Source organism: Topomyia yanbarensis, chromosome 3, assembly GCF_030247195.1.
Source record: "Topomyia yanbarensis strain Yona2022 chromosome 3, ASM3024719v1, whole genome shotgun sequence".
Taxonomy (NCBI): domain Eukaryota; kingdom Metazoa; phylum Arthropoda; class Insecta; order Diptera; family Culicidae; genus Topomyia; species Topomyia yanbarensis.
The window spans coordinates 52800783-52814478 of NC_080672.1; positions in this window are offsets into that span (position 1 = coordinate 52800783).

Sequence of the window (13696 nt, forward strand, 5' to 3'; positions counted from 1 at the left end):
CTGAACAACATCTGAAGGATAGGTTGGAAAAAAATGAAAACTGAAAAAATTATATTAAAAGTTTGGTTTTTAATGAATTGACTCTTTGTAATATGTCATGGTGAAATATTGCACTTTACAATACTTTTCTCTTATTTTAAATAGCGGGTAGGGTGGTTCTATTTTTTTTAAATCAGAAAATTGCCTTTTTAATGGTTCGAGATAGAGTTTCGCTGTCTTCCAGAAAATTGAAGAAAATGAAATTTTAATAAACTTTGTCGAAGACAATGAAACTCTATGTCGTGTACTTTTCATTTTACAAGAAATTTACCAAAAAAATAGGGTGTTTCCTGAAAAATGATTTTCTTTGTATAACTTTTGCAGTTTTGATTCTTCATAAGGATCACTTTAGAAATACTTTCAGATATTTTGAAGGATAACAATTTGTCTTAATATATTGAACCACTAGCTTCGCTCGTTAGAAAATTATATATACTTTTTACTAAAAATTAACTATTTTTTGAGTAAATATTGCAAAACATAAAAAATATCGTATTTGGATTTTTTGGTGATCTATACTACAAAGCATGCCATTTCATATGAAAGCAACAGTATTTAATGTTCAGTGCCCGAATCAAAGATAATTCTAGTTGAAAAAGTTATATTTATTATATAAAAATTCTTATAACTTTAAACGAAAAAAGTTAAGTAGTTGGTGTTTTAAAGCAAATTATGACCCCTAAAAATATCTTCAAGTTGTCCAAAAGGTATTTTAGCGTAAAATAAAAACTTCGAAAGTTATAGAAATAAAACCGTTTTCAAGGAACACCCTAAAGCTTACATTTGAATTTCTTGTGCAATGGAAAATATAGAAGCTAGAGCTTGCATGTTTTCAGTAAATTTGTCTAAAATGTGTTGCTCTACAACTTCATCCAAGACAGTAAAGCTCTATCTCAAACCGTTAAAAAGTTCTATTTTAAATATTGCTAAATTTAGAACCACCCTAGCATCGGTTTAAACAAAAAGAAGGGCTTTGCAAAGTACAACAACTTTGCCAAACATGTTGTATGGCTAAGTCATTTAATTTTAGCAAAAAGTTAAAATTCCTGCTAAATTCGCATTCTGGACCACTGTGCAATGAGCGAAAAACATTTCACTAGCTGTATTTTTGCGCTTTCGAAAGGTTTCGAATTACTTCGTGAATGAAGTTTCTTCGGACAACTTTAAGATTGCTTTAAGGCGAATAGTTTTTTTCATGGCACCACATATCTATCTATTTTTGTTGCAAAGTTATGAGTACTTTTTCGTCAAAAATGTTTTGGGTTTTTTTTTGTATAACAATATCACTCATTGGGCCAAACAAAAGATAATTATTTTTCTAACATACAAAAGGTCATGACTAAATTTAAAACTGAGAAAAAAATGTCGAATGTGATATTTTCTAAAATTTCATAAAATTGATTTGAAAAAAAAACAATGTTTTGATATTTTAAGTGTTTAAATCTTTTGAACAATAGAAGCTAGAGTTAGAAAATGTTTGTCTTCAAAAACTGTGAAAAACGTGTGAAGATAGGTTGGAAAATAATGAAAACCGGAAAAGGTGTATTAAAAATATGGTTTTTCATGAATTTGTAATATGTTTAAATTACTTTCACGGTGGACAATATAAAAAATATGGTTTCGTTTTCATGATAAAATTCTTTTCCAATATTTTAAATAGTGGGCAAGCCTGGTTTTAATTTTTTTGCGATCAGAAAGTTAACTTTTAATGGTTCGAGATAAAGTTTCGCTGTCTTCCAGATATTCGAACAAAATAAAATTTTAAAAACTTTGTCGAAGACACTGAAACTCTATGTCGTGTACTTTTTATTTTACAAGAAATTTCTCAAAAAAAAATAACGGTGTTTCTTAAGAAATGGTTTTCTTTGCATAACTTTTGCAGTTTTGCTATTTCATATGACAGAACGGTATTTAATGTTAGGTGCCCTAATCGAAAATAATGCTATTTTAAAAAGTTATATTTTTTATGTAAAATTTCTCATAACTTCGAAACTTTTTTTTTTTTTGTATTTTGTGTTTTAAAGCAAATTATGCGGCCTTAATCTTCAAGTTGTCCAAAGGGTACTTTAGTATAAAATAAAAAACTACAAAAGTTATAGAAATAAAACCGTTTTTTAAGGAACACCCTAGAGCATACATTTGGATTTCTCGGGCAATGGAAAGTATAAAAGCTAGAGCTTGCATGTCTTTAGTAAACTTATCTAAAATGTGCTGCTCTACAAACTTCATTGAAGACAGTAAATCTCTATCTCGAACCGTTAAAAAAATCTAAATTGGAACCACCCTAGCATCTGTTTAAACAAAAAGAAGAGCCTTGCAAAGTACAACAACTTTGCCAAACATATTGTAAGGCTAAGTCATTTCATTTTAGCAAAAAGTCAAAATTCCTGCTATATTCACATTCTGGACCACTGTGCATTGGAGTTACACCTTTCTAAAAACTGTGAAAAATTTACTTTCCATCCAAATAGCCTAAAATCTTGCGAAATTATCTCTGACACATAAGCCAATACCAGAAAAATATTGATGAACATATCGTGTGACCATCAAATCTGGACTTAAGTCCGGGCTTGTCCTACTGTACGAGCCAGGGCCTGGGTCCCCGACATTTTAGGGGGCTCATGATTAGGATAGGTACATAAAATCTTACTAGTTGTCTGCACTGCTGGTACATGAAACTTCAAAAGAAAAGGGCGTTGTGCTTCGAAAAATATTTTGATGGGCAGTCTTGGATTAATATACCGATCACTAGTGTTGAGCTTTTAAGTTTTGGTTAAAGCGGATTAATTACAAACGCAAAGATAAATTATGAGTCACGTCGACCAACCAATGAATCATTATTCCTTATCTTGCAGCAAGAAAAGCGAGGCGCCAAAATGAACCATCGTGATTCTAAATCATATGGAAAGGATTCGCTAACAAAATAATGATTGATTTCAACGCTTTCTGTTATCGAAAAACAAAATGTATTTTTTCTGAAGCAACGCTGTGTCCAGTTTCATCACTTCACGAACGTGGTACTGATCACGTTCTTTATGTTAAGATTTATGTTAACTTTTTGGCAAGGTCCGTAGTTTAAAAATAAAGACAATTTTTTTACGAAGTTGTTTAAAGACATTTTCATGTTGAAATCGTAACCAAGTCTTATTTTTAAAAGTCGAGTTTTCTGCGAACTTTCTTACTTGGTTTTAGTAGTTTGTCATAGTATTATGTCAGTTCTATTATAATGAATAGAACAGACAAACAAATCCTCGGCACATTCACTTCTGATTTCAATTAGCTTAGTCCGAAGTAAAACACATCAAACGGAGCGGTATTGATATTGTATATCATGTGTACATCTATTATATTAGATATTTTTTTGGTATAGAGCTACACGTTGTCCACAGAATCATTGCACTACTTAGAAACCGTGGCCAAAAAATAATTCGTTATCTAAATTCAAGAAACCAAGTCTGCTATACGTAATATTTAAAAACAGTTTTAAGTAGCACTTATAAACTTTACACAGTAGTATCTGTAACTTCTCTTCTACTTTCATTACATTTTCATTGTTCACTCACGCGCGACTCTTTTGACATTTACGACACCGGTCTAGCGCTGGTTAAGGTGGTAAAATGCCACCTAGACATTAATTTTCTTGTCCTCGGCACAGCTTCACACGTCGGAGATATGCAACTGCTAGTCACATCCATATTTCTGAAATGGCCGGTTTATCCTTGTGTGTCATCAAGCGCACCACCACGGCACCCGTGAGCGTCCTTCATCAGGCTCATCATTCTCGTCATGGCGGTCATGGTCAGAGGGTCGTCGCGGCAGAGCGATCGTTTACCGGCCGGGCAGCTTTTCCGCATCGTCGTTAGATTAGCTGAGCTATTATCCTATTCACAGCGTCACGCTAGCTGAGTGTTTCTATGCAGAGAAGTGAATCTCTGTAAGAAGATGGTGTGTGTGTGTGTGTAATGGCCGAGGAGATTTAGCAACAACATAAGGATCCATTTTCCAAGATGTGATTGTCATGTTATCGTGGGAATTTTCAGATACATCCTTGTTTCATGGTTGGAAAGAGGTTGTTAAAGTCATGCCAGAGGAGGAGGGAGAGGGGAGGGGGCTAATCTTCTTAGCCTTCGCTAGAGCATAAGCGGGAAATTGAGCATGATCCATGGTGTAGGATTTAATGCGGATGTGTACAGCCAAAGGATATTCTGATGGAAATGGTGATGAGATATTCCAGTTAATTATCTTGTGTTGCCGTTCACCTTGTTGGCTAGGTATCCGATTAGTGACTGATCCGTAGTGTAATTTACATTGAAATTTGACCGCATTGTTAAATTGATTGAAGCTGTGGTTCGGTGTGGATTTCAGCATACACACGGGTTGCGGCTCAACTTTTGATCCAATTCTTATATCTGTGAGGTTTCCGTTAAGTTATATTTCGTGTATTGAAAATATTCCAAAAACAAAACGTTTTTGATTGCGCAAAGTAGAAAATAATTTTTCGAAGATATCTCCAATCAAGTGACAGTGCACAACTCGTTAAAATCAGATTAAATGCTTCCTCCAGTCATACAAGCATATTTTATTCACAATGAACTTTCATTCCGTATAAAAGATGCCATTCAACAACCGAAAAATCTGTTCAAAATTGAAACAAATTTCCATTCGGTGTAGAGCTACTTTTAGAAACTTATTTCCAGTCTACCTAGAGCTTGGCACAGTTTGCATCCCAGCCCACTTAGCTTCTATTTCTGGTGACAGGTGAATTGTGCCAGCCAGTGGGCTTTTATTTGTCGGCCGAAAAGTACAGGAGCTGTTTTATTATTGATTCACGTAGTTTAGTTCTATGTATGTACATATCTGGATGCCATACGATCGGTCTATGGTCAACCTGACTGGAACTAAACTGTGGTATGCATTGTAAACTATTATAACCTTGTTTGCGGCAATGAAGGAAATTATTTCCGTCAGTTACTTGTCAGTTATAGCATGCATATAGGTAACTTTGCGGAGTGTGTTGTAGGGCCTCATGACAAGTGAATTTGGGTCACTGGGTTGGAAGTGGCAGGTATAAAACAATTGCATTTTTTCCATCATACTACTCGTCGGTGATCTAGGAGGAGATGTATTAAGATGCATCTCTCGAATACGTATCCCGATCAATAACATTGATATGGATTTCATGCATTTACAACACGTGCAGCTCCTGATCAATGTTCAATATGTTAATGTTGATCCTTATACTTATCATGAAGGCAATTTTCAATGCATATCTACTGGTAACTGAGAATAATGATAATAATCATGATTATACAAAATGTGCCACATGTCTGTAAAAGATTGCAAAATCTGCAAAATTGAGCTTTTTCTACATTTCTAATATACATACTGTCGTAATTTTCGCACAGTCTAATTCTCCTATCTCTGATGCAACTGACAGTAAACTAAAACAAATTTATATCATCTCAGAAGAATACGCGCAATATACAATGTAATCTTCGATGAGAAAAAATGGCCAAAGAACTATTTTTCGGTTCCTAAAACATTGAAAGAAGACCTCCTAACTGAATCTACAACAAGGAGAAATGAGATTACGCCACAAATTTGAGATTTCCTTACGGAGTGGTGCAAGGGGAATTTCTTTCCAAGTATTCAGCGAGCAAATGTTTAGTCTATGATTATCGAATGGTAGGAACATAGATCTTGTGTCCACTGTGGAGTTAAAAACATCTACAAATATACATAAGAATTATAGGTGACCGTTATTATCCGCGAATTATGGGAGAATAGGTTACAATTCAATCTTTGGGTATCAGCAAGACGCTGCATAATGATGCCGCGATGGCAAAAACCGCCAAAGTTTTTTTTAATTTATTCATCTTCTATACCTATATATAAAAGTCAATGTTTGTATGTATCCGAAACGGCTTAACCGATTGCTGTAAAAATGTATACATAGTAGGCATTTGTTATGGAGCGTGTTTGTGTGCTATTGGTTGGGAATTATCTGCTCGCCAGATGGCACTTCGGATCGAATTGTGTTTTACTCCTATATCGTTGCAAGTCGCAGCAACGCGCGACGGATACAAGCTAGTGTTCTATATTACTTTTCCACAGTTCTACGACACATCAGGAATCATAATTCCAATTTTCAAGTATATCGGACGAAAATTAAGTTATCCAAAGTATAATAGTAAAGAAAGGGCAAAAACTGATCACTGTAACCTTATTTCGTAGCAATTTTTGTCTACTTTAAGAAAACTTGCGCAAATCTACGCTAAAAGAGTTATTGTTAATTTGGCTTTCATGGTTGACTATAGAAGTTACACAGGGGCTGGGTATTAAATTGCGGCAAGTTGATTATCGTTAAAGTTTCTTTTTATAGCTGTTACAGCATAATCCAAGCTGAACTCAAATGTTTAGCTTGATAGCCTATTTTGATTACTCAGAATCAAGCCCGACGAGAGGGGTGGTCAGGAGGGGTAACTGTCTCGGGGCCCAGGTCTATTTTAGGGGTCCGCATGTTCACCCTATGATAAAAAATAGATGTGGGTGTAAATTGAAAAAAAATAAAAACCTCATAGGAAAAAACAAAATTGTAATATATTTATATTCATTTATGTCTTTAAGAAAATCAGTGATAGGAACGAATTAAAAAATCCTGAAATTTGAATTAATGTAGTGATTACTTTTAACTTTATGTTCATCGTAGAGACTTGGTGCCTTCAAAGGAATTTTCCAGAATGAATAATTTTCTAAATGTACAACAAATAACGGCTTATTTATGGGACTTGTATCAAAAGACCGGTTGCATACCATTCCCCAGAAAGCCATTTCACAGAAAGCCAATCTCCAGAATTCCATCCCCCAGAATTTACCGTTCCCCAAAAAGACATTGCCCAGAATGTACCATTCCCTAGAAAGCAATTATCCAGAATGCTCCATTCCCCAGAAAATCATACCCCAGAATGCCCCATTCCTTAGAAAAGTTAATGTTCGTAATCATTTTTTGTGGTGGAGGCTAAGGTTTGCTCATTACCTAATTCAAGGAACTGATGCGGTTTGGAGCTGCTGAAGTCATGCCACCGAATGTGGCTGCCTCTCGCAAGCAAACCTGATATCCACTCGTATAACCGGTTTACTCGATCATAGGGATTGGTTCCTTCTTTCAATCATGAGCAGTTTTTTAATTTTGTATGCCAAATAACCAGGCATTGTAATTCTCTCTGACTCACACGAGAAGAGGCTTATCCGATGTCCAACTTTTCCGAGATAAGATGAGTCGCAATATTCACCGTCTCCAAAAATTGCGTGAGAATAAATTTTCCGGATAAAGATTATTTGATTTTTTCCTTCTCACCGGAGAAGGTGATAATATTTTAATTTCATTGAAATCAAGGAAAGCGTCAAAACATAAACTTAATTTCAAAGGAAAGCGGCAAAGAAGTTCGACAGACTTGTTTTTTCGTGTTTTGGAATTGCGGCAGCAAGCCAGCGAGCACAAAAAGGATACCATGATAAACTCATTCGCTCATTCTCCGGCTGTTTTCTTTATCCGGAGAAATAACACGTTGCATTTATCCGGAGAAGTTGTGTGAGTGCCAATAACTTTTCGTGTGAAAATGTGAGTTTTTATTGTCGCAGTAGCAAATTATCCGGACTCATTTACTCATATGAGCGATAAATGCAATGCCTGCAAATAACTCTTGCACGCAAATTTGTCATATTTTCGTCTGACTGGTTTATTCAAACATAGGTGTTAATTACTTCTTTTGAACTTTCCTTGAATCTATATTAAAATCGAAATGAATGATCATTTTGACAAACGGTGTGTTTTTAGAGCTTTTCTCGACAAACATATGACAGCACAGTTCACAGCATTTAATGATAAAAAAACTTTTCTCTTTTGTTTACTACCAACATCTGTGGTTGGAGAGTAACGGTTTGTCCAGAATTTCCGCTAAAAGTGAAATTTGACAGTTCATTTTAACGCCGTAATCATATGTTTGTCGAGATTTATTTTTCTTTTGCATTGGAAATGTTTCGTACGCATATATACGATCTACCCGAAATACATTCGGAAGTATTTTCATACCTTATGCCAAAAGGTACTTATACCATAAACTAACAGATATAATACTCGACAACAATTCTAGACCAATGTTAACGGTCATTTTCAATATATTTTTAGTTGGGACAGTGATAGCATTTACGATTATAATCCATATATGGTGCCAATGATATATGCGCAAATATACGGGATGGACCACTAGTAAAAAAAAGTTCCTGGATCTGGGCGTTAACTCATTTGTAAATGAGTGGTTAAAAGCGTGTATAGTGTTTGGCGGATCGATATTTTTAAGGAATTAATCATAGTGTCATTTTCATGAAGATTCAATGAACTGCTCATGTTTGAAAGAAGGAATCAATTCCTATATTTGGGTAAATCGGTTAAGCGAATGGATAACTGGCTGACTTGCGAGAAGCCATCGCTTTCGGCAGCTCATCCTCAGCAACTTAACACCACATCACTTCAATTATTTCAATAATGCACTGTTTGGTTTCATCATATAATCTTATTTACATAACACTGTTTCATTCTTTTGAATCCTAGGAAGGGGGGCTACCGCTTCCTATAATTGTTGCCCACTGTCTCTCCAAACACACTTTATTGGATTCTGCAATTTGTTCAGCATGTTTCCTGGACAATAGTTCTTTCTGGGGAAAACACTTCAGTATTTTATTTTTTATTTTGTGTGGTATGTGCACGAAAGCGAAGAATATCGTTTGATGGAAGTAGGAACAAGTACAGTCGTGATTCGTTGGTTGGGCCACAGCCTATAACCAATTGACGAATTTGATTCATTAGTTGGAGCGACTGACAGACGTCCAAAACTATCCAACGTTGGTAGTGTAAATGATTCTGTTCGCATCTCTGATTATTTTCAGATTGATTGTCATGATTTACATAGGATTTTGTCATTGAGATGCTTTTTATTAGGACAATAGTCCAACTAGCAGAGGTTCAACTAAAATGCGGTCCAGTTCAAAAGTCACCAACCAGCGAATCACGTACAAAACATCAAGTAAATTAGATCAAATGAATGAAAAATAAAGCATTTCTGGGGAACGACTTTATGGGAAATGGCGCATTCTGGGTGATAGAATTCTGGGGAATGGTACATTCTGGGAAATGACTTTCTGGGGAATAGTATTCTGGGGGGTGGAATTCTGGGGAATGGCTTTCTGGGGAATGATTTTCGGAATAATAGTATACAATCCAACAGACCATGGCAATTGATTCATTGAATTGAAGTAGCAAATGTGATAAAGTGTATCAGAATGGTTAGATCTCTAGGTGAAATATATGAGTTATTCGGTTTCTCAACTACGTTTATGTAGTTCAGAAAATATTCTGAAAAGTTCTTTCGAAGATTTCAAGTTTCTGCGATGAACATACCCTCTACTGTGATATTTGGGGTTGAAATGTAGCTGTTACTTGGTAAATTTGCAGTGTTGACAGAAGCAATAAATTTTTCGCGATAAATTTAACCCTTTTAACTAAAATTCGTAATAGTAAGAACATGTAAGAACTTATATCAATCTTATAATCAGATGGCACATTACAGAAAACCATGTTCAGACACCACTAAGAAAAACTCGTTCATGTCGCAATGAGCGCGAAAGCCACATCCAGTACCTCAAAATAAACATAATAATTATTATGACATTTTAAATTGATTTAAATCAACTATAGTTATCGAAATGAAACCAAAGTTTTACAGTAGTCTAGTGTATACTTACTTCAGCTTATACACGTCGGTTAAACCTTAGAATGAGTTTGAATACACTCAGGCTAAAATACAACGAATTTCATAGGAATATAATGAATACGGCAGCCCTAAGTTTGCGCCGCTAAAACAACAAAAATGATCCATAAAAAATTGAAAAACGATCCATAAAAAAGTTGTCAATGTTCCATAAAACAATACTGAAAATCCATAAAAAAGTGTGAATGATCCATAAAAAAGGGTGATTTGATCCATAGATTATGTAAAATTGAACCATAAAATAATCGCAAAAGAGCACTAAAATAGTAATAAAAGAGCAATTAAAATGAACCAATGCCCCATAAAAATATTGGAAATGTTCCATAAAATGATACATTTTGCGCCATAAATTAACTGACATTGATCCATAGAATATTAACAATGTACATTAAAACACGTCGATATGTTCCATAATATCGACAAAAGTGCTCCACGGTATTACAAAATGTAGCAATAAAATGTCAGAAAAAGTTCCATAAATTTGATGAAAATGTTTGCTAAATAATTTTTCTTGGTCCATAGAAGATGTAAAAATGAACATTAGAAATGATTCATATATCGAACGTTAAATTATGGTTCATGGATATTTACAAAACGATCCATAAGAAAATAAAATGTTAAACGATCCATTAATATGTGCTTATGCACCAGAAAATTAAATTTAATGAATTCATGCGAAATTTTTGCTATTCGAACTAATAATAAAGTTTATTACATTTGGTTGTAATGTCAAACTACAACAAACAATGCATACATTATAGTTAAACTTCAGCTTCCGTACCCAACTAGTCAGCTAACTGACCTTAGCTAACCTGAAATCATTATGGCAATTCTTTAAACGTCAGGGTATTTATGATATTAGAGCGCTGAGTGTTATTAGACCACCTATACAGGCTGGCATGAGTCGCAAATACTATCTGAATAACTATCTGAAGCGAAAACGGACACTTTATACACGAACACTGACTAATGTGGCTACGCCACATGGCTTTCTTGTGCACTGTCCGACTTCGCTGCCGCTCAGTCGGCTTTTAACTAGCTATAGCCCCTATGTTTAAGTAAACCGGGCAAACGAGAGGACCACAGGTTTGCCTGCAATTCCAGCTACGGGTTAATCAATGCCTCGTCCAACGGATCCTCAGCGGCTTTGCGCCGCTTCGGATCCTTGGCCTCGGATATGCGGCCAAGCCGCATTACACTAACTCCCAGTATAAGCTCACTTGTTAAAACACTGTCACTGTTATGAGAATTATTAAGCACAACTTGTTTTTTAAGTTTACCATAAAATTTCGCATGAATTCATTAAATTTATTTTTTCTAATGCATAAGCACATATTAATGGGTCGTTTTACATTTTCTTTTCTTATGGATCGTTTTGTAAATATCCATGAACCATAATTTCGTTCGATATATGAATCATTTCTAATGTTCATTTTTACATCTTCTATAGACCAAGAAAAATTATTTAGCAAACATTTTCATCAAATTTATGGAACTTTTTCTGACATTTTATTGCTCCATTTTGTAATACCGTGGAACATTTTTGTCGATATTATGGAACATATCGACGTGTTTTAATGTACATTGTTAATATTCTATGGATCAATGTCAGTTAATTTATGGCGCAAAATGTATCATTTTATGGAACATTTCCAGTATTTTTATGGGGCATTGGTTCATTTTAATTGCTCTTTTATTACTATTTTAGTGCTCTTTTGAGACCATTTTATGGTTCAATTTTACATAATCTATGGATCAAATCACCCTTTTTTATGGATCATTCACACAGTTTTATGGATTTTCAGTTTTGTTTTATGGAACATTGACAACTTTTTTATGGATCGTTTTACAATTCTTTATGGATTATTTTAAATATTTTATATGCAAAAGTACATTTTCCCAATGAATACTGCTAGCGGGGAGCGTTCCTTCTACGAACTAACGATTGGATCAACAGGTAGCAAACGTAAACTGGAGAATCTTCGCTGGTTTGAACTGTATCAAAGATGCTACATCGTCAAATGGGAAGCGCTAACAATAAAATAAAATTTATGCTCGCTAGTCAAACAGTAGACCACCAATCAAATCACAGCTAATGACCGCTTTTACATGGTATCCTCTACGGAATCTGTTACACAAATGTTTATAATATTCCCTACCAGATCGTCCAGTAGAGTGGCAATAATTGACGTTGAAAAACTAGGAGTGGGTAATGGCCGGTGTTGGCGTAGGACTATTCGTTGACGTATCATATTATTAACATTTTCCTGGTTTTCTTTAAGCGGCTAAATTTACTTGCCAAGTTTTATTCACCGGGTTCAGTAAAACTGTTCTGGGAATTCGGAAATCAATTCAGTAAAACAATTTTATTACCGAGTTCTCCGCATGAAATACATATAAACATCAGATAATAAGAGTTGATAGTTTTCGGTGAATTTCTGCCGATAAAAGTTCAGGAATGCATCACTAAAACTAAATAGGAAAAAACAGAATAATAATTAAAACAATGATTAAGGAGGTCCTCTTACCTAATTGTGCAAAAAGTATCTAATGTTTGATATTTTTTAAGAAGTAAAATGACTTAGATATGTGCGCTATTCTTTTCGAGCGTAAGGTATCAAATATGGCGTTAAAAATGGCGACTCCAGCAAAAGGTGTTTTGAAAACCGACTTCATCTGCGGGCATGATACAGGTCGCAATTCGTTGTTTACACGCAGCAAACCAACACGATCATGAAGATTGCATTCCGTAAAGGCGATTTTGGACGCCATTTTTGACACCCTACACTCGAAAATTTTAATTTTATAGATGAAACCTTAATAAACATTTTACAGAATAGCGTACATGTCTACGTCATTTTACTGCCCAAAAAATTATTAAATATTAAGTACTTTTTGCCACAATTATATAAGAGGATGCCATTAAGAAGAATAAAATAATAATTTACATAAATTGAATAAAATAAATAAATGGAATAAAATAATAAAACGAGGGAAATGAATAAATTGATTAAAGTGAGCCACATTAATAAAATAATTTCACGAACAAAATGAATAAAATGTATTCAATCGACTGAATGAATAAAGCGGATAAAATGAAGCAATTGAATAAAATAAATAGAAAGAATTATTTTTTTCAAGTTAGAAAAATCTCTTTAGAAAAAACTCTAACCTTGTGTGCGGTGTTGGACATCGAACCCAAATGAACTGCGTGCAAGGCAATCGATTTAGGAATTACGCTATGCCAGCTGGGTGTTAAAAGAATAAACAAAATGAATAAAATGAATAAAATGAATAAAGGAGAATAAAATCGATCACTGGAAAAGATATAATACGGAAATCCAATTTTTCAGCAAGGAATGGGGCAGAAACGGATCGCTCTTATCACATTTGGTAGCATTTTTTATCTAATTTACGGAAATCTTAAATTGATCTTGTGGTAACCTCCGTCAAAAATGATTGTCCATTTGGGGTTTATGGCTTTTTATTGATTTTTAAAGCTTATTCGAAGATGATCTCGAATCGAATCGTTTTTTACCTATTCGATATATCAAATCTTAAAATATGATTCAATCAATTATTCTCATTTCACGTATTAACCAGGTCAAATGGTGAATCGTCACAATAACGTTCAATTTATATGATTTTTTTTAATATGTTAATTTCTACCTTGGAATACTTTTTCTTCAAAATATGTTTATAGTTTATTTAGAAATCTGAACAAGGTAGAGTATATTCGACAAATTTTCTTTTAATAACAGTTTCTCTTTTTGTTAGAAATGACAATTTCCTGTCTCTTTTAAATTGACAAAATAACTTTCGAGTCTTTC